This window comes from Vidua chalybeata, chromosome 2 (genome assembly GCF_026979565.1).
Source record: "Vidua chalybeata isolate OUT-0048 chromosome 2, bVidCha1 merged haplotype, whole genome shotgun sequence".
NCBI lineage: Eukaryota > Metazoa > Chordata > Aves > Passeriformes > Viduidae > Vidua > Vidua chalybeata.
This window is the reverse complement of record NC_071531.1, coordinates 31487548-31511533: the sequence shown is the minus strand read 5'-3', so window position 1 is coordinate 31511533 and position 23986 is coordinate 31487548. Positions and strand designations below refer to the sequence as shown.

Genomic DNA, 23986 nt, shown 5'->3' with positions numbered 1-23986 from the left:
GCAGTAAGTACAGACCACTCTGGATTCTGTGGAATCTGTGGATTCTTTGCCATGTGGATGATGTCTTGCCTTGTGTCACTTTTCAGTTTCAGTATTCTTTGTCCTCAGTTTATGCACCATTTCCCCATTTCTCCAGCCCTTCTTGAACAATCTCAAAATTGGGATTAGGCAGCAGCTAAACTGGAAGACTGCTCTGACCACCCCTGCACACCTTGCTGCAAATAATCTCCTCTGTTGAAAAATCTCTCCCCATTGTGGGGGCAGATCACTTCTAGCAGTAGTTCCTGCAATGGGATTTTGTGAAGGGTCAGAATATCCTTTGCTCTTCCACACAAAATCCTAGCTGGATCATGCCACTGTGCATCAAAAAAAAAAAAGGAGCAGGGTCAAAAGAGCACCCATTTCACGCTGCCCTCCTGGCTGAGAGAGGAGGCAGCCCTGTGTGTGGAGGGTGCTGGTCAGACAGAGTGAAGGAGGCAGGGATGGATCAGGCAGGCCTGCCAAAGGCTTCAGCCATGTCCAGCTGCCTCCCTTTATGTTAACTCTTGCTGCCTCAGAGGGCAGGGGAAAAACAAACCCCGGAAAGGAGCTGGCAATAACAAGGCTGTCCAAAAGGCCACCTTGGAGGAATGGGGCACTCTCCACCTCAGGCCCCTGCTTGCCACGCATACCCCTTCCCTACTACACTCTGCCCCTCACATTCTCCCCAGACCTGCCAAATGATCCTGTTTTACACATCTTCCTTGTCCGTGAGCAGCCTTTCTGATGTCCACAGCCTCTCTGGCCTCAGAAAGGTCTCCTCAAAGTGACTGATGGTTTTGTCACATGCTCAATTTGCTCCCTTGCACCTGGAGCTCCCTTGTACCTTCCATGACTCTGGGACACTTCAGACTGAGCAGTGGCTGAAACTGAATAGCAATATTCCATCCAAGCACCATGTAAAGGACACCTGAATTCAGACCTGGAGTGGATGGAGATCATCAGTCTGCAGGGTTTGGTGGAGGCAGGGGGCAGATGAGGACCAGCAACTGGACCAGAAAAAAGCAAATATGATCAGGAGGATAAAATGGGGAACACAGGTTTGGATCCGTGTCTTGTCTTCCAGTCAAGACAATGAGGAAAATAACATTCAGAGGAGTGGAACTGGAAAACTGGGACTGGCTGAGTAGTGAAAGCGTGAAAGGGCAAAGCAGGGGCTGGTGTTCAGCAAGGCAGTAGGAAGAGTGATGCATAAATAAAACATGGTACAAGAAGCACAGAAGGCTGGGGAGAAGCAGGGATGCAGAGAAAGGCAAGCATGTGGCATCAGAAGAGAGCAAGAGATGCAAAGCAGCATGCAAGGAAAAAGTAGAAAGATTAAAGACAAAGCTTTGGGAGCTAAGAGGCATCAAGGGTCTCCTTTTTTAAATTTTCTGTCCAGAAATGCCTATGAAAGTTTCTGACAAAGCATCTCAGATCTCCCAAAAGCCCCCAGGCAACCCACAAAGGGCAGCTGGCAGCTGCTGTCTCCCAACTTCTTCATTGCATACCTACCACAGGGAAATTGTTCTGCAGGGAAATTGACATTTTTGTCCTGGCTGTTAGCATGACAACATATCAACAGTATGATCAATCTACATGTTTTCTTTGCTTTTTAGAAACCCAGGTTCACAATTGTGTTTCCATCTGCTGCAGCACATAGCATCATGTAATCCCTGTACAGAGACTCTGCATTAGGAGACATAATCTGCCAAGGGCTCTGCTCCACTCTGCTCCGAGTTCACTTTGTTTTAGGAGAAGAGATTTAAAATGAAATATTTGGAGCCAGTGCAACACAAACGTGTTCCTGTCAAATGCAAGCACATGGAAGGAAAATATTTTGATTTCATTCTTCTGGAGGAAAAAAAATCATCACACTTCCAGAGTCACACTTCCAATCACACTTCCCAGAGTGGCTTCTAGCTAAAAACAAAACTCATCAATGGACAATTTCATTTTCTTGAAATGGTACTTTCCCTCTATAAATTAATAAACTTACTTCATTTTTTTACCTCAAACTTTCTGTTGTTAATCTGTAAAGTACAGTAATGCTACCACCTCAACATTATGAGCTGTTATGAAAATAAAGCCATGGGAAGCACGCAGTTACTACAGTAATTAGCATCATAGGAAAAAGCCAATAAGGAAACAAAGGACTTTGTCTCCAGAACAAGGTTTAAATCACACATGAACTGCGTGTTAACCATAAAATCCACATGAAACAATGAGGGGAAAATAAAAAATACTGAGGCAAAAAGCCTGCAAGAATAAATATAATTTGCATTGGCATAATTAAAGGCTCTATGGCTCACACATATATTCCTCCTTTCTGACATTTCCTGAGAGATTTTTAAGTGACTTGGCAACCAGAAGAATGTTTTTATTAGTTAATGGTTTGTGTGTCAAACTCTATTTGATTTGCTTTAAATGAGTAATTTTGTCTCTTGCCTGCATACTTGAGGAAATTATGAAATTTTAAGTTATTTTTCCATTACAGTAGGTACCTCATAAATATATCTAAACTGTACTATGTTCATATATTTTAAAAACACTTAGGATAAAACCTTTCCATTTTTGTTTCAACCTTTGTTCACAATCTATTTCTGTTGCTCTGAAAGGCTTTCTTTTTGCCACCTTTTCGTTCCACTCTATCTTCAAAAAAGAAGAAATGCTTCCTAATCACAAGACATGATGGGTCTTGCTACGTTTGCAAACCGTCTTATGCTTGGTGCTTAAGAGCATTTGGCTTTGTGCTTTGCATCTAACCAACAGCGCACCCAGGTGAGCTTCTATTGGGCAGGGACTTAATCCCTGTCATGTTTAATCACTACATTAAAAGATTTAAAGACTAATGTTAAAGGCCATTCAGTTTGGGCACCACAGACCTACAGGATGCAGTTGGGAAAAGCCACTTGGTTTATCCTGACAAAACCTGTTATAAATCTTTGAGAACAAAAGCCAGGAGAGCTGAGAAGGGAACTCCTTTTCTGTGACACCCCCTCAGTGTGTCTCAGACATCCACCTAGACACCCTGGGACTTCCTGCAAGTTTCACACATGAGGTGTTACTTGCACCATTTACTTAAATAGCTGTACTAAAAGGTTAGCTTTGGCCCACTTCTGTTCTGCATAACACCAATGAGAAAGTTATTAGGTCAGTACTGAAAAATTCCATCCTAGTCAGTGCATAATTCTGCAGAGAGGATGATTCATCTGTTACCCAGTACAGAAAATGTGAGGGGGCCATTTTGCACTCCCTCAGGATTCTGAACCCCAAATGTAAAATCTCCTTCTTGGATCCCACATTGTTGCAATGCAATTGCTAGCAGCAGTAGTCAGGGATGTTTCTTCCTGTCCAGTTGGCTGAGGTATTAGAAGCCCTCTTGGAGGTGTGGACTTTGCTACAATTCCCCAAGTGCTGTTACTCTGCGCTTAACTCAGATCTCAGGCAGCTGCACATTCAGGTTTGTCCCCTGGGGCCACATTATTCCAATGCTGCATAAACTCCACTGGCTTCCAAATCCAGTTCTCTGATCCAAATCCAGTACAAGGCATTTTCAGCCTAGTCATTCATCAGCTTGTGAACCCATGCTTACAGATCAACAGAGGCTGTCCAAAGCCTCTCACATTATTTTCCCAAATGGGTAAAAAATAGTATTGTAATAGCAGTACATACAGTACCTTTATAATTGCTTTATCTGCAGATAAAAATTTAGTTCTTCACAGACAGCCCTACAGCAATCACCACTATTTTCAGCTGCCAGAACCTGGCACAAATGTCCAGGGAACAACTCTCTTTCAATAATCAACTTCTGTCAGCACCCGCAGAGCAAAGACATCCCTCCCTGATGCTTTCCCTGCTGCCCTTTTATCTATGCTGCCTTGACTGAAAACATTTTCACAGCCACAAAGCTAACAATAACATACATCTTTTCAAACACCAAGTCATCCCCAAATAGTGAAAAAAAAAAAAAAAAAGAAATTGTAAAACAGTAGACTAGACAATGATGACCACTGATGTAGAATCTACATGATATAATGGTGTTATCAGTCAAGTCATTCCTTTTAAATACTCATTTAGATTGACAATGTGTCTATATGAACAATTAGCAATTTATTCCAATTATCCCCATTTCACTTTAACAGTATATGGATTCATTCAGACCCTTTGTTTAAAAAAAAAATAAAAATAAGCATCAGGATAAAAATAAAAATTTTCTTTCCCATAGATGTATGATATCCCAATACAGCTATGTTCTAATACTGCAAAGCAACCTTTTCAAATGTTAGCCTTTATCATACATTTTCCTTCTTTTTTCCTGTATCAGGTTCCCCCACATCCCCCACCAGATACAAAAATACAAGCAGAAAAGCTAGGGAAAACAAAATACTTTCTAGACCAACTACTACCAGCAAAAGACATTTGAAAAAGAGACAAGTCATGATCTCTGTGCACAAGAGAATTATTTGCTCAAGTAGGGCAGGAAAGACCTTGTTTAATGTAAATGTAATATAAAAGACCTTGCAGTTCAAATACTTCATAATTCACATGACTTACATGTAGTCTGTGACATAAACACCATGAAAGGAGGTCTTCTCTTGTGCTAGATTTATATTTATTTATAATTTAAGGGAGTGGAAACTGAAATATGAGCACAAAGGAATTGTTAATGAGTGTCAGTCTGTGAGGTGGCCTCTCCAGTTCTCACTCACCATAAACGTGTGTCTGTGCAAGGAAGATAAGGCACACATGCCCTCTGTGTCTCTGATGACATCTCATGACGTCCTCTGTGGAGCAGCATGACAGGTCTTTTCTTCTTCTAAGGTGTCTTGGTTTAACCCCAGCCAGCAGCCAAACCCTACACAGCTACTCGCTCATTCCCCCACCAGCAGGACTGGGGAGAGAATCAGAAGTGTAAAAGCCAGAAACCTCACAGGCTGAGATAAAGACAGTTTAATAGGGTAAGCAAAAGCCATGCATGGAAACAAAACAAAAGGAGAAACTAGTTCAGTGCTTCCCACAGGCAGGCAGGTGTTCAGCAATCTCCAGGACAGCAGGGGTCCATCATGCACAATGGTGAATTGGGAAGACATGTGCCATCAATCCAAATGTCTTTCTGTTCCTTCTTCTTCCCTCCACTTCACATAGAGGGAAGGATGTTGTACGGTGTGGAATATGCCTTTGGTCAGTTTGGGTCATCTGTCACAACTATGTTTTTCCTAAATTTTCCATGGCCTCCCAGTCTTCACACCAGCCTGGCAGTAGGAAAAGCAGGAAAGATCTTGTGTAAGCTCTGCTCACCAATAACAAAAACATCTTAACATATTATAAAAAACGTATAACAAAAAACATATTAACAACTCTGTGTTTAGCACCAATTGAAAACATAGCCCCATATCAGCCACTGTGAAGAAAATTAACTCTACCCCAGACAAAACCAGTACATAAGGAAAGTTCAACGTGAAGAAGAAAGCCATTGTTCTATATGTATCCCATATTTGATGTATCCCATGTATTGTATTATAATGTATCCCATTTCATCACAATAAAACTGTGAATCAGAACTTCACTTAGTGTTAAACTTCAGAGCTCATATCTAATCCCAAGTGTTTTGACACTAATTTTGATATTATTTTCATCTACTTTTAGTTCACAGATTTGGCATAATTTTTCTGAAAGACAATAAAAAAGGAAAAAAAAAGAAAGATTACTTAGGCATGATAGCTAGTTATATCTTAATTAGTAACGAAGCATTATGACATGCTGTATGAAAATACTACTTCCAGCATTACAAGCATAATAGTAGTAGAAATAACACTACAACTTTAATTCCAGTTCATATATTATTGCAAGCACTTACTGTGCTATATAACTCTTAGCTGAGGACCCTACAGACAAGCTTTTGAAAAATCTGCAGCTTTGACAGGGAAATCAAGCCAGTATCCACTCTCAGGGAAAATATTTTCTTGCTTTTGAGTTCAGTAGAAGTATTTTTATGGATAAGAAAAAAAAAAAAAAAAGTAGTGAGGTGCTTCTTACTACATTTAGGGGCTCATTAATTTTGTTTAAGAGTGAAGAGCATAACAGTATTTGTAAGCATGGAATTAACCAAAATTGGAAACTGAAGGATATTCCTTCTGGAATGTAACATGCAAGTCTTAGTAACACCAGTTCAGTGTGGGTATATTAATAAAAGATAACCTTCCCATCCTACACAATGCATCTTGCCACATTTCCATTCATTCCGAGGGACAGATTCTTCAGCAATTTTCAGCTGTTCACTCCAAGCTAGAGAGGGTCATCTGTGCTTTGAAGGAAAATTTTCCATTCCAACACAGGAGTTTGTGACTGAGTTTCAAAGATGCAATTCTAAGTGCTTTGCATCCAACAGCACACTAGTTGAAAATTAACTTTTCATTTTCGCCTCCTTCATGGTCAGTACAGGTAAGAAACCCTAAACAACAGATAAACATCCAGTCTTGTTCATACAGCAAATGAAAGGAACTGCAACCCAGCAGACCATGCTGAGATGTCCACTGTTATAGAACCTATATTTTTAAGGGTTTTACCCCACCTTGCCTTGTGAGTGCTCATCCAGCTTTATTATGACTTTTAGTCTGCAATAACATCAATTTTGATAAATTTAGAAACATGAGATTATATTAATTGTCAATATCCTCTCTGCAATGGTGAGGGATACTTCTTAAATCAGATGTTGCTTGTGAAGAATCATAGAAGCACTCCTCCATTGCTTCCTTCTGCAAAAGTGGTGTCAGTTCAGCCTTTCAGGGCACAGAATCACATCTGCTCTGTGACTTTTAAAAATATTTCTTTCCACAATTGCAAGGCTGTCACGGAACTTTTAGGCTTACAAAGGAAAACATGACAAGTCACAATTAACATTCATTGTATCTCTTTGAATCTGATTCCCTTGTGCATAAAGAGCTCTATATTTCTTCTTCAATGTCTCCAAACAAAGTGAAGTAGCTGGTTTTATTTTTAAGTATCTGCAATAAATGACTACTGAAGGTTAGGAAAGAACTAGTACTAAAAAGCTTATCAGATCTTTAGTAACACAATAATTTACTCACAAGCTTGGTCTTTTCCATGTAAGTAAAATAAAATCAGCATTTCATAGTTTACACAGATTAAAAACCAGCCTAGAAAATCAGTACCAAAAACTATATCATATCTTAGCAGACTTTCTGAGAGACCAGAGAAAGAGGATCCTGTTTTAAAGATATTTCTTTTTAGTTCAAATGAGTCCCGCATCCACACAGCTCCAGTCATCATATTTGAAAGAGAAAAGCAGTGGGAGCAGGGATTTCTGAAGCACCTTGGTAAAACTCCAAGGTCTATGTCCATCCCAAGGGTGAAACATTTCAGTGCTTATTCAGGGAAAAACTCACGCATATTTCAAACTGACTTTCATCTGTCACATAGGATTTTACCTTCTCAGTGAAAATAGTTGTATTTCTTTAGCATGCTAGAGAGAAGGTTTTATTTTCTCATCTTACAAAATTCAAAATTAAGAAAGCAAAACTGAAAGCAAAAGAATAAATGCAAACAAGACCCCTTACCATATATCTATGTTTGGGCAGTTGTTAGATCAATATGAATGGGATAAATGTTCAATGCTCTGCCAGGTCAAACACTTATTGAATGCTTTTGCTCTGTACAAAATAGCCTGGGTGATCTCTTCTGCAATATAGGTATTACCAGTCTAGACTAAGTTCCAGTTCTGGGGTTAAGAGGTGTGACAGGGTCACATGCCAAGTTCACATGGGTCAGATTCAGCCTCCAACACACTCTAGTGTGCTGGAGGAATAAAACTTTATCTGTATGGTGTCTCTCAATCCTATGCTTCTGTGGAGAGCTCAGCACTGGGGATACTGGTTGTCTCAGGACACGCTACTTTTAACCTTGGGGTTCAAACATAGTTCATGCCCTCTTTGATAATAAATTAACATTTTCATCCTCTTCTCCCCAGCTACACTCTTCAATGATCAATGCCTCCTAGATCCTTGTTCTTCTTCCTCCTCCTCTGATGTTCCTTGGAAGTAAGGCAGGGAGCAAGACACAAAATACAGGAATTAAACTTCCACCTCATACTAAACCCAGGCAATTCTCTGTGACAAGGCACATGAAGCAGCTTCAGCTCTCCATCTTCTTCCCCATCCCTCTTGTTTTCCTGAAAGGGGCAGCCACCCAAGCATCTGATGTTTATACACTGATGAAGAAATGCTGTGAGCTGTATATTCTACCTTTAGAGTAAGGTCATACTGCAGGGTAGGTCGTTATAGCCACAGGAGGTTGAACTTGGTGTGAGGCTACAGCTACTGTGATCTGCAGTGGCAACATCTAGAGTAAAATGAGTACTGCTGCTGAAGAAAGGAGGGGAGAGGCTTGTCTTTTAATATCCTCTTGCACCTAAGACAAGATATGTTGGAGCTGTGGCTGATGCTATTTCTTCTCAAGCTAAAGAAGGTTTCATCTTCATGCAGACACCCCTTGTGAATGCCCTTTTCAAATTAAAGCCTCCTGAGACAACAGTAATAGTAAAGCAGCTTATAAAATACTGGGTGGAGAAAGCTGAATATTGATGCTAATTACCTGAGCCTTCAGCTTTTCAATTATGTCATGATGACCTTTTAAAAATCATTTATTGACTGGAAAAAATATGGAGAGCTGGTTGAACTTGATTTCACCAAGGTGCCACTGCAGTGCTAATAACCAAACCATACTCTGTATTCAAGGAATGAGCTGTTTAAAGGGGAAAGTAATAATGACATTAAAATTCCAAAGAAGAAAAAAAAGTCATAAATTGAATTTGTCTGTGTAGGATAACCCAAGGATAAAGTGAGTTTCTGGCATGACACAAGTTCTCTTGGAAAAATAGAGTGCTTTGTCTCAAAAGCAACATTACAACTAGGCACTACATGGTCCCTTTTTTAGAGAAACACATGTTTGCACTGGGATTGCTTGTCAGATTTTTTTTTTTTTTTTTTTTTTTTTTTTTTTTTTAGCCATGGTATGTTTATAAATGCAGTTGCCTGCATCCTTCCAAGCATTATTATTAAGCACATCACATTAATTGCACAAAGCCATTTTGCCCTGCTCAGCAAATCAGACTTCTATATATACCTTGGGAAAAAAAATGCAGGCATGTGGTCAGAAAAACAGCTGTCAGTCAGGCTCCTCTTCTACAACCAAAACAATGCCTAGCCCAAACCTGCACAGCTATGTAATGTAAGGCAGCTTCAGCTGTGTTGAGTGCTGCAAAATATATCAAGGTGTCCCCACAAAATCTCTGAGTAAACAAAAGCATTGCTCCTAAGCACAGCTACAACTGCTTAAGACTTCTTTCTGAAAACAGATATGTCAGGAACCAGGGCCAGACTGTGAATGCAGAAAAATATGTAATACAGCACAGCAACAAAAGGCATAAAAGCCCCACCAAAAACTGCAGAATGGCCAGAAAAGGAGCATTTCCAGTTCATGTGCGCAGGTGACCAAGGGAAACTCAAAACCTGCAGCAAACCACAAACCTCTCACCCCCTGAAAAAGAATTGAAATGCCTGTGTTCTGTTCTGTCTACAAGAAGACTAGAGGACCTAAGTGCAAGGCTTGCAGAAAAATGGTACTTGGAGAAAAAGAGGTGCATGTGAGCTACTTCTCCTTTCACCCTATTTCCTTCCAGAGGCCACTGGGCTGGGCAAAGTATTCAGGGAAACAAGACTCTCCCTGACAAGCTTATTTCAGCAAATGAATTGTGAAACCTCACTTAGCTTACAGGGAGGAACTGAAACAACCTCATTTGATTGAGATAAGTCTTCAGAAACAAGAGCCACTTCAAGATGACATGAACCTTCACATCACAGCTTAACCAAACCATGTATTTGTGTGGAGAAGAGGGAGAACAAGCGTGCTTTTCAGGACTCAGAAGTATGCATAGCCCTTCAGAAATGCCTGCATAAAGGGGATTTCTTGAATCTTCCAGTTGCCCAGACTAAGCCCTAACTCAAAACTTCAGTATTTCATTCCATCACTGATGACCTTTTCCTGTCCCATATCTTTTTATCTGCAAAGGGATGCTGAAGCATTTGGCTTGACTCGCAAAGTCTCTGTTCGCTTCAGTGCACCCCTGTCTCCTAAGGGGTTACACTTACAGAGCTTCACTATCTAATTTTCACTCACGTAACTATTTGAAATGAATGCCAAAAAAAGTATTATCAAATTTATATCGGGGTTCTCAAATTAAATGAGAAACAGAACACACACAGCACTCTGTGTGTGTTTACAAAGACAGGAAACTGTTTGCTACAAAGTTCTGAAGTGAGATATCAACATTACTAAAATTAATATGCAGCAGACTTGGTTCACAATGGCATTTCTCCAGCATCATAAGTAAATTGTGGATGAGGCTCGGGATTCTATTTTTAAAGCCTTTTTCCTCCTGCTGGGAACCACTGCCTATTCCATACAACTTCTCTATAAGACAAGTTGTATTTGTTCCCTTCAGCAGTTAAAAAAATCTGTTTGTTTCCAAATATTCAGATGTTAAAACTAGATTTTCTGCAGGACTTCCACTTCATGACCAAGTTATTAGCCATAATAGTTGATTTTTACTTTTTTACCAAGCATTACTTCAATAATGTAATTGAAGCATCTCACCAGAGCCTGCTCTGTGAAGGGATCACTGCAAAGAACAGTCAAACTATTTGTTCTCTTCAGCTGCAGTCCATACTCAGGCCCTAGAGTTGCAGGGATTAGCAAGGAAGTAGGGAGGGAGTGGTGGCCTTTCCACTGGGAGTTCCAGTCACATTTCTACAAATTCAGAGCCTGCTCAGCTGGGCAGATCCAGTTGCTTTCCAGCAGCTGGCTATACCAATGTAAAGTAGCTGAAAGCATTCATGGCAGCAAAAGCATTTCTGTACCCTAATATCTCATCACTTCAGAATAATGTAACACACTTAAATGAGGCAGGAAAGTACAATCATCCCCATTGTAACACAAGCAACTTAGGTACATCAGTGGCCACAATTAGTCTACTGCTAGTCACACTATCTCAAAGAAAAAAAAGAAGCCCCAAGCACATGCTACAAAACCTAAAGTATTTTCCACAAAATGGCAACTTGTCCCCAGCAGAATCAAAATGAAATCCGTCATGCAGCTTGGTCATCCGTGCTATACTGCAATTAGTTAGGGGCATATTCCTTAATGTATCATTCTTCATCTGTTCACTGCCAATGTGATTTGTCCCACATCTCAAAAGAGAAGGTGAGTCTTTCCACACCTGCATCCTTTTCAGAAAAGTCTCCTTCCCCTACCTCTGCATCTAGCCGGTGCAATAAATAACCACCAGCATCCACAGCAGCTCTGTGTTTCCATCCTGCACATTTCCTCCATCCGTTATCATCTGCCCCTTCCTCTTAATTGCATTGGTTTCTTCAGAAGAAAACATGTGACACATCTAAACTATATTACCTCAAAGCAGAGATGGGTTATGAACTGCTCATTTCTAACATGGGACAAGATCTCAGGATTGGAATCCATGGAAAATATGCAACTGATGGTCTCCAACGGCCAAAAAATCCAAACAAGTGTCAGCTACTCTTTGGAAACACTGAGGGTTTAAAAACACCATCATTATATAAATCAGTTGTGTCCTATCTTGGATACTGGTCTTTTCTGCTAAAAGGATACAAGAAGATGATCCAATGTCTGGATAAAAGTTATGGAGACAGCTCCCATGCAAGATCGACTGCCATAAATTCCAGGAAGGTCTTTAGGACTATCACCTCAGTATGCAGGGATAAAATTGTGAAGGCCAGAGTTAAACTGGAGTTGAAACAGGTGGGGGATATGAAGGACATTAAGAGCACCAGTAGGTACATCAGCAGCAAAAAGAGGACTAAGGAAATTGTGGTACTGCTCCTAAATGGAACAAAGCGCCAGCAGCATGGTATACAGAAAAGAGTACATCAGTGCCATCACTGCTGGCATGGTGTAATCTTGGAGCTCCCAGATCCTTATGGAGAGTAGCAAAGCTTAAGGTAGAAAGATGCCGTTCTTGGATGAGGAGCATGAAGTTAGAGACTACTTAGATAAACTGGACATATGTAAGCTCATGGGATCAGATGGCAAGTGATGACACAGACCTGGCCAATGTCACTGTGAGGCCACCTTCTACTATCAATAATCACAGTGTCTGTGAGAGGTCCCCAGGGGCTGCAGGCAAGGAGATCTGAGGTACGGAGATCAAGGAGGATACAGCTGAGCAGCTTCACCTGACAGTCTGGAAGATTATTTCCAGACACAGTAAGATCAAGAACTTCCAGTCTGGGAACAGCCAGCATGGATATACCAAAAGCATATAATGCCTGACCAGCCTGATCTGAGAAGAGAAGGTTCTGTAGGTAAGAAGAGAGCAGAAGTTTACTTGGACTCAGCTTGTGACATGCTGCCCCACAGCATCCTTACAGCTAAGCAGGAGATAAGGACTGGATACGTGGGCTCTGCAACAGAGCAAGGGAAAAGTAGCAAGACAGTGCATTTTCCAGATGCAGTTTTTTCAGTATTACCACTTCTGAAGTAACAGGAAAGATCATGGCACAATAAATTTTGGTGAAATTTTAATACATGAAAGTTGGCAGGTTTTGCTACTATGTGGGAGAGAGCCTCCAGATGAAGAAAGCTCTGTTCATGCCAGTGATTATTTTTAGATGATTACCAATGTCCATCTGAACACAGCAATGTACCCTGCTTTCAGACCACACTGAAGAATAAGAATACTTCATTCTGTCTTAATATTTCAATGATACATCTGCCTACCATGTCCTCTGCAAGCCCCAGGACTCTCTGCACTGGTTTGTAATAATGCCATTTGAGTGCACTGGTCTTACCAGCTATTACCCTGCAACAAACACAATAAATCTTGCAAAATTGTGCCCAAGAAGACATGTCCTCTTAAACACTATTTCCTAGCCCAGAATCTGACTTTAGTATCATATTTTTTGAGAATTTGTGTTTATGGTTTTAACAGCTTATTCTAACATTTGAGAACTACTCATATTTCTAGTCTATGCTTTTCAAAACAAAACAAAAAAGCATAATCTCTACCAGGATAGAAGCACATCTATTTAATTACCTTCATTAAGGGATAATGTAGAAAAGAGTCTATTTTCCTTTTATTTTCTACTTAGTCCTTCCCCCTTTCTATGCTTGTAGCTCCATATATTTAAAGCTTTAAAAAGTCAATGCCCAAAAATGTAAAATTTTGCATGCATTGCCCAGTTTTAAAATTATTTTATCAAACTGCTTTTAACATTCACCTGCCAAAACACAACTTTTACTCGTGCTTTTAACATCACACAAAAAGTGTACTTGCAACGCATAGGCCTGGGTGTAGGTAGGGGAAGGAACAGAATGACCCAAGAGGACACGGAAAAATTATGCCTGGGGCAGAAGGGAGAGGTGTCAGGCAGGGCTGCACAGGACCAGGGGGTGTGTTGCCCACCCTTCAGGCTGCATCCCCGGGTCCCAGTCCCTGACCCTTCCAGCCCCACCAGCCAGCTCTGCCCTCTGTGCCCCGCAGGGTGCTAGGTTTGAGTAACACCAGGCATTTGATGACCTAAATTTACACCGCGGTGGCTCTCTGCCCAGCGCGGCAGGCTGGGACAGCAAGGCTGTCCCTATGCTTTGCCACCTATGGGTCACCCAGCTCTCGGTCTCCCCGTCCTCCCCTCCTTTGCCTGGGAGGGGCCAACACGGCAGGGCTGGCCAGGCCTGGCACTGCCTGTTCTCTCCTGCTTTGCCTGAGTCACGGCTCCAGCATGGGCTCCCCTCCAGAGGTCACCCACCGGCCGCTCCCCTTCCACTGCTCCCTTCTGCCAGCCGGCCAGGGCTCGCTGCCCAGATTAAACCCGATAAATCCTGGGCGGGCTGCCATGGGGCCTGCTGGACAGGCTGGACTCCGGTGGGACTCGGTGGGGACGTGCCGAGGGACTCAGAGCTGGTGGCGGCCACTCTCTTTGCCCACGGCAGCGATGATCCCTCGCTGTGCCACCAGTCCCTGGACTGCCCGCCGGCCTCCAGGGCTGCGTGTGCGGCAGGGCACCGGTGTGTGTCTGTGTGCCTGTGCGTGGGTCAGTGCGTGTGCACCCGGGTGTACGCGTTTATATTTCTAGATGTTTGTGTACACGTACGCGCGTCTGTGCATATGTGTGTGTACGTACATGTGTACGGACAGCCGCACCCGACACGCACTGCCCTGTTCCCTCACACCGCCCCACCCGCGGCTCACCCCGCGCACCCTGCGCGAGCGCACGCGCAGCCCCCAACCCCGCCCCACCCCGCCCCGCGCGCCCGCCCGGCCGGCGCCCCCACCCCGCGGCCCCGCGCTGCCCACTTCCAACATGGCGGCCCCCGCCTCGCGCGCGCGGGCGCGCAGGCGCTGCCGCGGCCCCGCTCTTCCGCCGGGCGCCGCCGCGACTGCACACGGCCGGAAGGCGCGGCCCGGCAGCTCTCTATGGTTGCCCGCGGTGGGTAGCGCGCCGCCGCCGCCGCCTCGCCTCGCCCCCGCCCGCGCTGCACGCCGGGACGCGGCCGGTCCTCCCTCCTTCTCTCCCTCCCTCCTTCCCGCGCGCCCCCCCCGCGCGCCCCGAGCCTGCGCCGCGCCGACATCCGCGTTGTCCCAAGATGGAGGTGCGGGGCTCGCGCTGAGCGCGGCCCAGCCGACACAGGAGCAGGAGGAGCAGACGCGCCCGCCCGACCCGGCCCGTCCGCCCGCCTCGTCTTCCCCGCCCCGCCAGGCCGCGGCTCCGGCGGCACCGGCAGCAGCAGCGGCGGCGCCTCCTTCACGACCGCGGCCCGGCCCCGAGTGCGGCGCAGCCCCCGCATGAGCCCAGGCGGCAGTGACGGCGGGAGCGCCCGGGAGCAGCAGCCGAGGTACCCAGGTCAGTGTGAGCGCTGCGCAGGGCCGGGAGCGGGAATGGCGCCCGGCTCACGCTGGCCCTGAAGGGGAGGGAGGCGGCCCTGCCAGCTCCCCCGCGCCGGGGAGGGGAAGGCGGCAGCCCCGGGGCTTCTCTCCTTCCGCGCCGTGAGACACATGGGTGCGGGGCCGCCCCGGGAAGGCCGGGCAGGCGGGTGGCTCCGAGCTTCTCCCGCCCCCCCGGGAGACCGGGGTCGCTGGGCGACCTTGGGTGAACCCAGCCTATCCCTGCCTCAGTTTCCCGGTTTGGTGACTACTCTTCGGGGCTGCTAGGGGCATGGGACTGCTCGGTGCTGTCGGCGCGCCTGGCTGTCGGAATGGAAAGTACTGCGAGGGTCTCTTAACTAGTGGCCAATACCTGCTTGACAAAGTGGGTCTGATCACTTTGCTCGTATTACCTTCTGTCCAGTCTGAAGAGTTGGATCTGAACCTGTGAGCAGACTGCCTTGTTCATGCATGTGATCTGTCGTTTCCTGACTGCAGGACTTTCTGGGCTTCAGTTTTTAAGCATACCTACATTATTTCTGTTGAGGGATGTTACACTTCACTATTGATTTGTAAATCAGATGTCTAAGGTGATATGTTATGGTCATTCAGAAATTGCTGCTGCTTAAGAAACGAAACATGTATCACAATTCTCCTTTAAGTTACAAGAACCTGTAATTTATAGACATGTAGTTATTCCTTTTCTTTTTTTCTCCAGTTAATGGAAATACTTGCTTATGTTTCCTTCTGTGTAATGTGTTGGTCTAATTCTGGTACTAAGCCTGTGTCTTAAACATCACTTCAGGGATGGCCCCTCTGTATGGAAACTTACCTGCTTCAGTAAGAGTCTGCAAACCTGAAACCCTGTGGGAAATTGGCTTCTCAGAGTGGTTTTACCATGCTTCTTGCACGTCTAGCAGAAAGTTTCTCAGTGGAAAATTGTACCAGATTTTAGCTTTGATTTCTTAACAAAGTAAGGCCTGTGTGATTATACTGTCAATTTATCTTCTTTTTTTTTTTGACTAGCTGACTGGCTTGAAAGAGAGAGGTCTAAAAGATAAGATTAAGTTCCTAATTCATGCAAATAGCATCCAGTTAGAGAGATTACCTGCTAAGGAAGAAGCCACGCTCTGAGTTGTACCTTGTTGTTGGACACTTATGACGGGGGGAGGGGGGGAGAGGGAAGTGTTAGAGATAGTGAGAGGTGTACCACTTGATAAGAATGAAAACTGTTGGAAATAGGCTTACAGTTCTCACAAACTGCTTGGTTTAGATGTTGGCTCTGAATAGCTGTGCCCTTTCATTGTGGAAACAGTTGAAAGTACTTTTTAGCAATTTGAAAATACAGCAAAACTCAGTTTAACTGAGTGTATTGAATTGAAAGTAGGAAATCTGTATTGCTAAATTGCTATGGATGTGCGGAGAAAGCTATCACACATGTTTCTTTTAAAAGAGATGCAGCTTGTAGTGCAGTATCATTCTGTCAACTCAGTACAGAAAAATAGTGAAAGAAAACATAGTCCACTAGTTACATTTACAGAGCTGATACTTTTAATTGAAATTATTTTTGTACAATGTTACAGATGCTTCATCTCTCTTTTGCAAATACCTTCCATTCCACTCTTAAGTGTTTGCTATGTAATGTAGCATCTTTCCTCCTGGAATTAAGTAGTTCATTTTGTTTACCAGAGGTGTTTGCTATTTCTCTTCACTTGAGTGTCCTGAGCATCTCCCAAGAATATAGAAACAAAAGCACCAAGTTAGATACCAAAATGAGTGTTTGATTTGTTCGGGCTTATTTCAGGGTATGGTTCTGTGACTTGGTAAAAAAAGTCAGGCTTGAACAGCAGTGTGTTTTAAAGCCTGAGATTTCTCAGTCCAAGTCCTCTTCAGAACTCTAAAGCTGTGTGGGTTTGATCCTTTTTTTTAAATAACAAACAAGACTTCTGGTCTTTTCCTTTTTTTTATTGCTTCTGCTGTTTAAAAACATGGGAACGATGATTCTTTTGTGAATGGAATTGAAAACTGTGTGTATATTTTGAATACATCTAGGGATGTTCTCAGCCTGTTGGAGTCTGTGTTAGAGCACCTGGAAATTGTCCCAATAGTTTTAATCAACGTGAGAAAATAAACCTGGATCTTGTTCATATCATTTAACTTCTCTTTTGAAAGTATAAAATGTCACGTGTACCACCAGGACCCAGCATATACAGTATAAAATCATGCTTGTTTCACTATGATTATGTCCTTTGTTGACATATTCTTCACTAGTTCTCAGAATTCACAGGTTCTGCTTAATCAGAGTTGAGTTTTAAGTTATAAACACGTTTAATTATGAACATGTTTAAAAATATAACATTTTCTATAAACACTAATTAGCATAGTACATGATATGGCACTTACCATGGAATCAATTCAGTTTTTATGTTTTTGTAAATATGCATAATCCTAATTTTTGCTGCGCAGGAAAGATTTTTTTCCCCCCTCTGTTACTTTTTGTTTTTGTTTACTTAATGAATGTCCAGAGAGAATTCATCTTCTTTTAAGCGCAGGAAATGTCTTTCTCCCTCCCCACACCAGTGTACTCATACACCTGAAGATGAAAGCCACCGATTTTTAAAAATAGAACATGCAGTTGAGGGAAAAAGGAATATAATTCATAAAGTATGTAGGCATAGATCTCATTTCCAGCATCAATCTTCTTTTCTGGTAGTGTGGGCCAAGTCTTCACTCTAATTAATTAATTTATATTGATTTTTAAACAAAGGAGGTGTGTTTTACAATTTTTCTGAAGTATCCAGTGTATTTAAGGCAGCTGTGAATTTTTTTGAGAAGTGGTGTTAAAAGGTTTTCTGTCACTAATCAAATTCTGATTTGTACCTGGAAAGAGGGGAGTAATACATTTGCTATCAGGGTCTGTAATGAAAAAATCTAGAGTATGTTTTTTACTTTCTAAAAAAAAAAATTATCCCCCCCTTTCAGAAGTTCTATAAGTTCTGCTAAATAGCTGGTTCCCAGAGACAACAGCAGAGAGCAGATCTCATGTTTGAAGTGAATTTTATCACCTTAAATGCTTTGACCTTAACATTTACTGCTTTAACTTCTTGTATTAGCAGGCAGTGCTAATAGCCTCATAAAGCTGTGTTGCCCATGAATTAAAGTTTGAAAAAAAAGCTGGTTCATAGGTATAGTAATGTGTGTAACATATCTGGTTGGTTAGCAGAAAGTCAGCAAATACAGTCTAAAGGTAACATTTTGCAACGAAGCAACACTTCAGTAACTACAGCAGCTGGTGACACATTTCTTCAGGAAAATAACCTCATAGGAAGAATATGAAAATCAAATAATGTTGAGATTCAGGACTCAGGTTTGGCAATGTAACACCTGACTAAATAGCACTTTAAATTGCTATTTTTGAATAGCAGCACCTTCCTGTGGTTAGGAGGGATAAAGCTTATTGACAAAATAACTTGCTGGGTGCAAAATTACATTATGAATTAAATATTATCATAGTTCTGTCTAACAAATACTCTTATGAATGAATCTCTTAAAGGAAGCATTAACTACTTCTTACTTACTTTAATAGGTTGAGCCTGCTTCCCTGTATTATGCAAACTGCTGAATGGAGGAAGGGGGTGGAAGTCAGTCTTTACCGATACTCTTTCCGTTACCGTCCTGCATGGTTCTTTACCCATGTTTTACAGAGTGGTGAAGAATTAGGAGGAGCTGCAGTTGTTCTGCTGAGTGGAACTAAATGGGTGGCTTCCTTCTGGACCCTCACTTCACTGTCTTAGGTAAGAGGGGTGATCTGCTTCTTCTGAAGCTATTTGCATTTCCTTGGAACAGCGCTATATATGGGGTTTTTTAGAGAAACTTCTAGTTAGCAAAGCAGAGCTTTGAATTCTTTTTTTTTTTTTTTTTTTGATCTAGTGGCTTGAAAAGGGCATTCACAGTATGTAGCTGTCCCAGTACTTTTCATTGAAAAGCATTGCTGTTTGCATCCATTCAAATAACTTTAAAAACATGCTCTGTATACTAACATAACTTGCTTCTGAGAATCATATTTATCTTATGTAGTATGACGGAAGTGGGACTGTCACTCAAGAGGTGGATTACAGTGTTGGTGGATATAGGACAACTTTAACTGATGTACTACCTGACTGCTTGATATGGAGTGCATTACTTTTTTTTCCACAGACTTGGAATAGTTTGGGTTGGAAGGGACCTTTAAATGTCATCTAGTCCAAATTCCTCTGCAATAAGCAGGGACATTTTCAAATAGATCAGGTTGCTCAGAGCCCCATCCAGCTTAACTGTGTATATTTCCAGGGATGGGGCATCTCCTATCCCTGGGCAATCTGTTCCACTATTTTACCACCCAAGCAGGCCCTTGTAAAAAGTTTGTCCTCCTCTGTCTTGTAAGCTCCTCTTCAGTATTAAACAAAAGCAAACAGGTCTCTCTCCTTCTCTTCTCCAGACTTTCTTCATAGGAGAGTTGCTCCAGCCCTCTGATAATTTTTGTGACCCTGCTCTGGACTTTCTCCAACAGGTCTGTGCCTGTCATGTGCTTGAGGAATCCAGAGCTGGATGCAGCACTGCAGGTGGGGTCTCAGAAGAGTAAAAGGACAGACTGATCTCCCTTGGCCTGCTGGCCATGCTGCTCTAGATGCAGCCAAGAATATATTCTGGACTGAAAGCACGCATTGCTGGGACAGGCCTGGCCTTCCAACAGCCAGGATCTCCAAGTTCTTCAGTAATTACTTCTGTTGCCAATTCCCTCATCCCCTGACCTGTATTGATACCAAGTGTTGTCAGCCCAGGTTCAGAACCTTGCACTTGGACTCATTGGGTGAGGTTCTCATGAGCCCACTTTTCAGTCTTCTCCAGGTCTGGATGGCATTCCATTCCTCAGGCATATCAGTCACACCACATAGCTTAGTATTGTTTGCAGGTTTTCTGAGGGTACATTAGGTCCCACTGTCTGTCATTGATGAACTGGTCTCAGTATGGACCCCTGAGGGACACTTCTTGTCATTGATGTCCATCTGAACATTAAGTCATTAAGACCATTACCCTCTGTATGCAACCATCCGACCAATGAGTCCATCCACCAAAGAGTCCATCCATTATCTCTCCAATTTAGGATAAAGGGTGTTGTGGGGGACCATGTCAAAGGCCTCAGAAGTCCAAATAGATTACATCAGTAGCTGTTCCCTTGTCCATTGATGCAGTCACTCTGTTATAGGAGGCCATTAGGTTGGTCCACAAGACTTGCCCTTGGTGGAGCCATGCTGGCTGTCTCAAATCTCCCTGTCCTCCATGTGCCTTCATGTTCCTTCCTTGTGTGACAGAATGTCAAAGCTGTGACCTAAACAACTAAAGACAAAATTCAATTATCAAAAACTAAAGAGTGGTTCGAAACCCAAAGGAAATTTGATCTTGGTGGCCTGTCGATCGGTAGGATCACAAGCAGAAAATTTCAGAACCTCTGTTTGGGTTTGTTGCATAATGGTCTGGCAATGATTAGTCCACATAGTTTGCATTTCATTCTGGTGTTGTTTGAGGACTGTGACAGGACTTCTGACCGAGCTGGAGTTCTAGGTGTGAAGCTAGCTCATCTCTCCATAGAGAAGACCGTGCTCTTTGCTTCCTTTGGCAGACTGCTTTTAGGACTTTTTAATACTTCCTTGATAATCATTACACCTAAGAAATCGATAAAATGAGGAGATCTGGATGACAGACACCCTCTCCCTTGCCCTTAGGAGCTTTGTGCCAGGGAGGCACAAGAGTGATCCTATCTTGTGTTGCCAAGCTTGCAAGGCACTGAGAGATGCCAGGCTTGTCCAGGCAGCCAGGCTCTGGCACTACTTGTGTACTCCTGCTCTGGTATGCTCCGTGGGACCCAGGCTGGAGCAGCTGCAGTTCAGCAGGCTTGGGCTGTTAGCGGGTGGTGGAGTGGCTCTTAAAGGAACTCAACTTCTCAAATGGTACGTAGGTCAAAATACTTCAAGAATGGCTATCATAGTTGTAGATGAGTTTTGCTTTTGCTTTATGGTTAGTTGTATATTTGAGCTAACTAATACTTTAAATATTTTTATTTTACAATGTGGTATTTGCCATTTTCTTAAAAGGAATCAAAAACTTCTGCAAAGCTAGATAATACTGAAGAGGTCTTGTCACTACCTCAGAATTTCTGTTTCCAATACAATCTTTCATTTTCTTTATTTATATAGCTATATTCAGATAATGATTGCTTATTTTTTCATAGTGAAATCTCATGTCCAAAGTCTTGGTGATGAATATTGTGTTTTACTATGTGTGCACACCCAGGTTTATTTTTAGAAAGTCCAAGGTATACTAGTGTAGGCTGGCTGAGTAGCAACACATTGTGTTTCAGCTGGTGTAGCAAAATTTGCTTATTGTAGCCAATATAAATACATAGTTAAGAGTCCACACAACCTGCAAATCCCATCAGATTTCAAGGACAAGGGAGCTCCTGAGTGTATCAGTTCTGTGAAACACTGGTATTATTTGCTTGCAAAGATTGAGTCCTTTCCATAGTAAGGTTGTGAAAAATACTCCATTTGCATGATTCCTATTACTTGAATATCTGATTGAAAGAAGGATGTTTGTGAATACTTGTTTTTTACTTGGCTAGTGTGATTTTGTTTACTCTTAAGAATGTTAGTTGTGGAAGAAAATTATTCTTAATTTAACTTAAATATTTGAAATTGTGTCAGAAAATTTGTAATACTAGGTATTATTTCTTTAGGATAGTGCTCTCAGAATTTTTTCTTCTATTCCTGTTGTATTACAGTTATTGGATAAAACCAGCCAAACACAACAACTCAAAACCACAAGTGGAAAGCATAATCTAAGCACCTGACAGAGATGATTTCATTATATTTTTTATTGGGCCAGACATAAGAGTTGCAAAATATTTCTTGTATTTTACAATTAATTTCTTAAATATTTTGTAATTCCTTATGTGACAGTGTGGTTAATTCAGTGCTTTACTGTCTGTGTTAATTTAATTCAGTGTGCCTTGAAGTCCCCTTATTGAAAATGTATGATGTGGTTGTAAACAAGCAATTTTTTTGGCTCTGGTCACATGATCAATCGATTTTTTTTTTTTTTTTTTTAAATGTGGAGTGGAAGCAGTAATATTGGCCTAGCTTTTAGTCATATTGTCATTTGCATTTTTTTAGGCAGATGTGGCTTAGTGCTAATTAAGTATACTGAAGATGAATGTTGAAATACATCTGACTTCATCAAATAATTTTCATACCTTTTAGACAAGCATTGCAGAGCCTTATTTCCTTTTGTGTTGTCATGTAGCCTTTGAGCGAATGTAGACTTTAGACTTAGTAGACTGCTGAACTCTGTTCTGCCTTAGTGGTAGCTGCTGGGGAGAGACTGAAGGAGAAGAACTGGAAGTCCAGGAACTTCAGTTTTGTGTTGTTGGATTTGCTCTTCTGTTGCTGTGTATTATTATGCAAATAACCTGTCTACATCTCCTCTGTTGTGGTCTTGTTTCCTCTATCAGTTGTACGGTCCTACGCTACTCCATAGCTTCAGTTCTTTTGGGAACCATTTTTTTTTGTCTCTGTTGCCAGGCAATAATCATAAGAACCCTGGTAGATGTATTTGCAATACTTTTTCAAGCTGTACTTGGTGCTCTCCTCCTACTCTGTGCATACTGAAAATTTGTGCTTCTTTATCTTAGAGAAGAATGAGAGAATTTTATACAGATGACACTGCTCTATGTCTTTACAGGAACAAATGTATACATTGAATCTGGAAGTCCTGCAACACAAAGTGTGAAAATATTGGTCGCATTTGTCAGAATACCTCTAACTGAATTTGTCTAATGACACCACAGTGAATGAAGAATTATTCTTTAGTAGAATATAAAGTATTTTGGATTTCTGCTGTGGATATGGAGTGGAAGTGCTACTTGCAAATAGGAAAATCATCAGTTACTGTCTCATGTTGTTCAGATGAATTTTTCTTCTGTTTTTTTCTGAATGGTAGCAAAGTTTTATTGACACAGTTACATATCATTAGCACAGTAATCCTAACTGTACCGAAAACTACATAATTAGTAGAATTGTTTGTTGAAATAGCAGTCCTTTTTCACAAAAAAGGCTCCCCTATGTAACTTAATTTTTTTTAAATACAAAAGAATGTACTCAGATTGATAGTGCTTGGAGCTTTAGTGACAAAATTGGTCCAGGATCACACAGTTACAGTTCTCTGATAACAAATTCAGCCCCTGACACCAAATGATTTCTCAGTGGTTTGACATCTTCTGAAATAAAACTGAATGTATTATTAAGGTAACCAGATCGAGGTTTCCTATGTGGGAACCCTGATCTATATTGGAGATCAGCCTAAATCAGCTGCATTGGATTTGTTTGTTCTTAATAGAGTTTTAAGCCAAGAAATTATATATTAAATCTTCACAGTGCTGAAAAAGTGATATTCTGTGCCAAATTACTAACTTTTTTGAAAAATAATTAGTAGATTTCATAGAATCAGGGAATAGTTTGGGTTGGTAGGGAACCTTAAAGAAAAAAAATAAACTACAAGCCTCATCCATGGGCAGGGACATCTTTCACTAGACCAGGTTACTGAGAGCCCTATCCAGCTTGGTTTTGAACACCTTCAGTAATGGGGAATCCACAACCCCTATCTTTCTGTAGTTATGTCTGTTTCTGTCACCTTTTCCCTCGAGGTTGGTTGTGCTTTTAGATGTTTGTTGAAAATATTTCAAGTATGTTTTAGTCCCTTGTTAATTATGACTTCTCAGAAAATGAATTTATAGAAAAGCATACTGAACTCCAGCAGTTTTATGCACAGAGAACAAAGATTTCATTCTATCTGTGACTTCTTCTGAGTGGTTTTTTTTTTTCTTATTATAAATGCCAGTTCTTAAAGAAAAGAAAAAAAAAAGGACAAAATAAGGAGCGGGAAGGAGAAAGGAAATTG

General features: G+C 41.9%; 1 protein-coding gene and 1 long non-coding RNA gene across 7 annotated transcripts in view; one reads left to right on the top strand and one right to left on the bottom strand.

Moving 5' to 3' along the window:
- Positions 1-4611: 4611 nt before the first annotated feature.
- LOC128783912 (uncharacterized) lies at positions 4612-14319 on the bottom strand. Its single transcript, XR_008429281.1, has 3 exons — positions 14256-14319; positions 8632-8781; positions 4612-5273 (listed from the first exon to the last, which is right to left on the bottom strand). It is a non-coding gene; the product is annotated as an uncharacterized LOC128783912 (long non-coding RNA).
- Positions 14320-14790: 471 nt separating this feature from the next.
- UBE3A (ubiquitin protein ligase E3A) overlaps positions 14791-23986 on the top strand; it is a 54305-nt gene continuing 45109 nt past the window's right edge. For 3 of the 6 annotated variants that reach the window (XM_053934400.1, XM_053934399.1, XM_053934404.1), the window contains exons 1-2: positions 14791-14975; positions 18700-18789. The gene's annotated coding sequence lies outside the window, so the exon portion shown is untranslated. Of the gene's footprint in view, positions 14976-18581; positions 18790-23986 lie in introns of those variants that run through there. The other 3 variants (XM_053934403.1, XM_053934402.1, XM_053934401.1) reach the window with 2 other exon arrangements.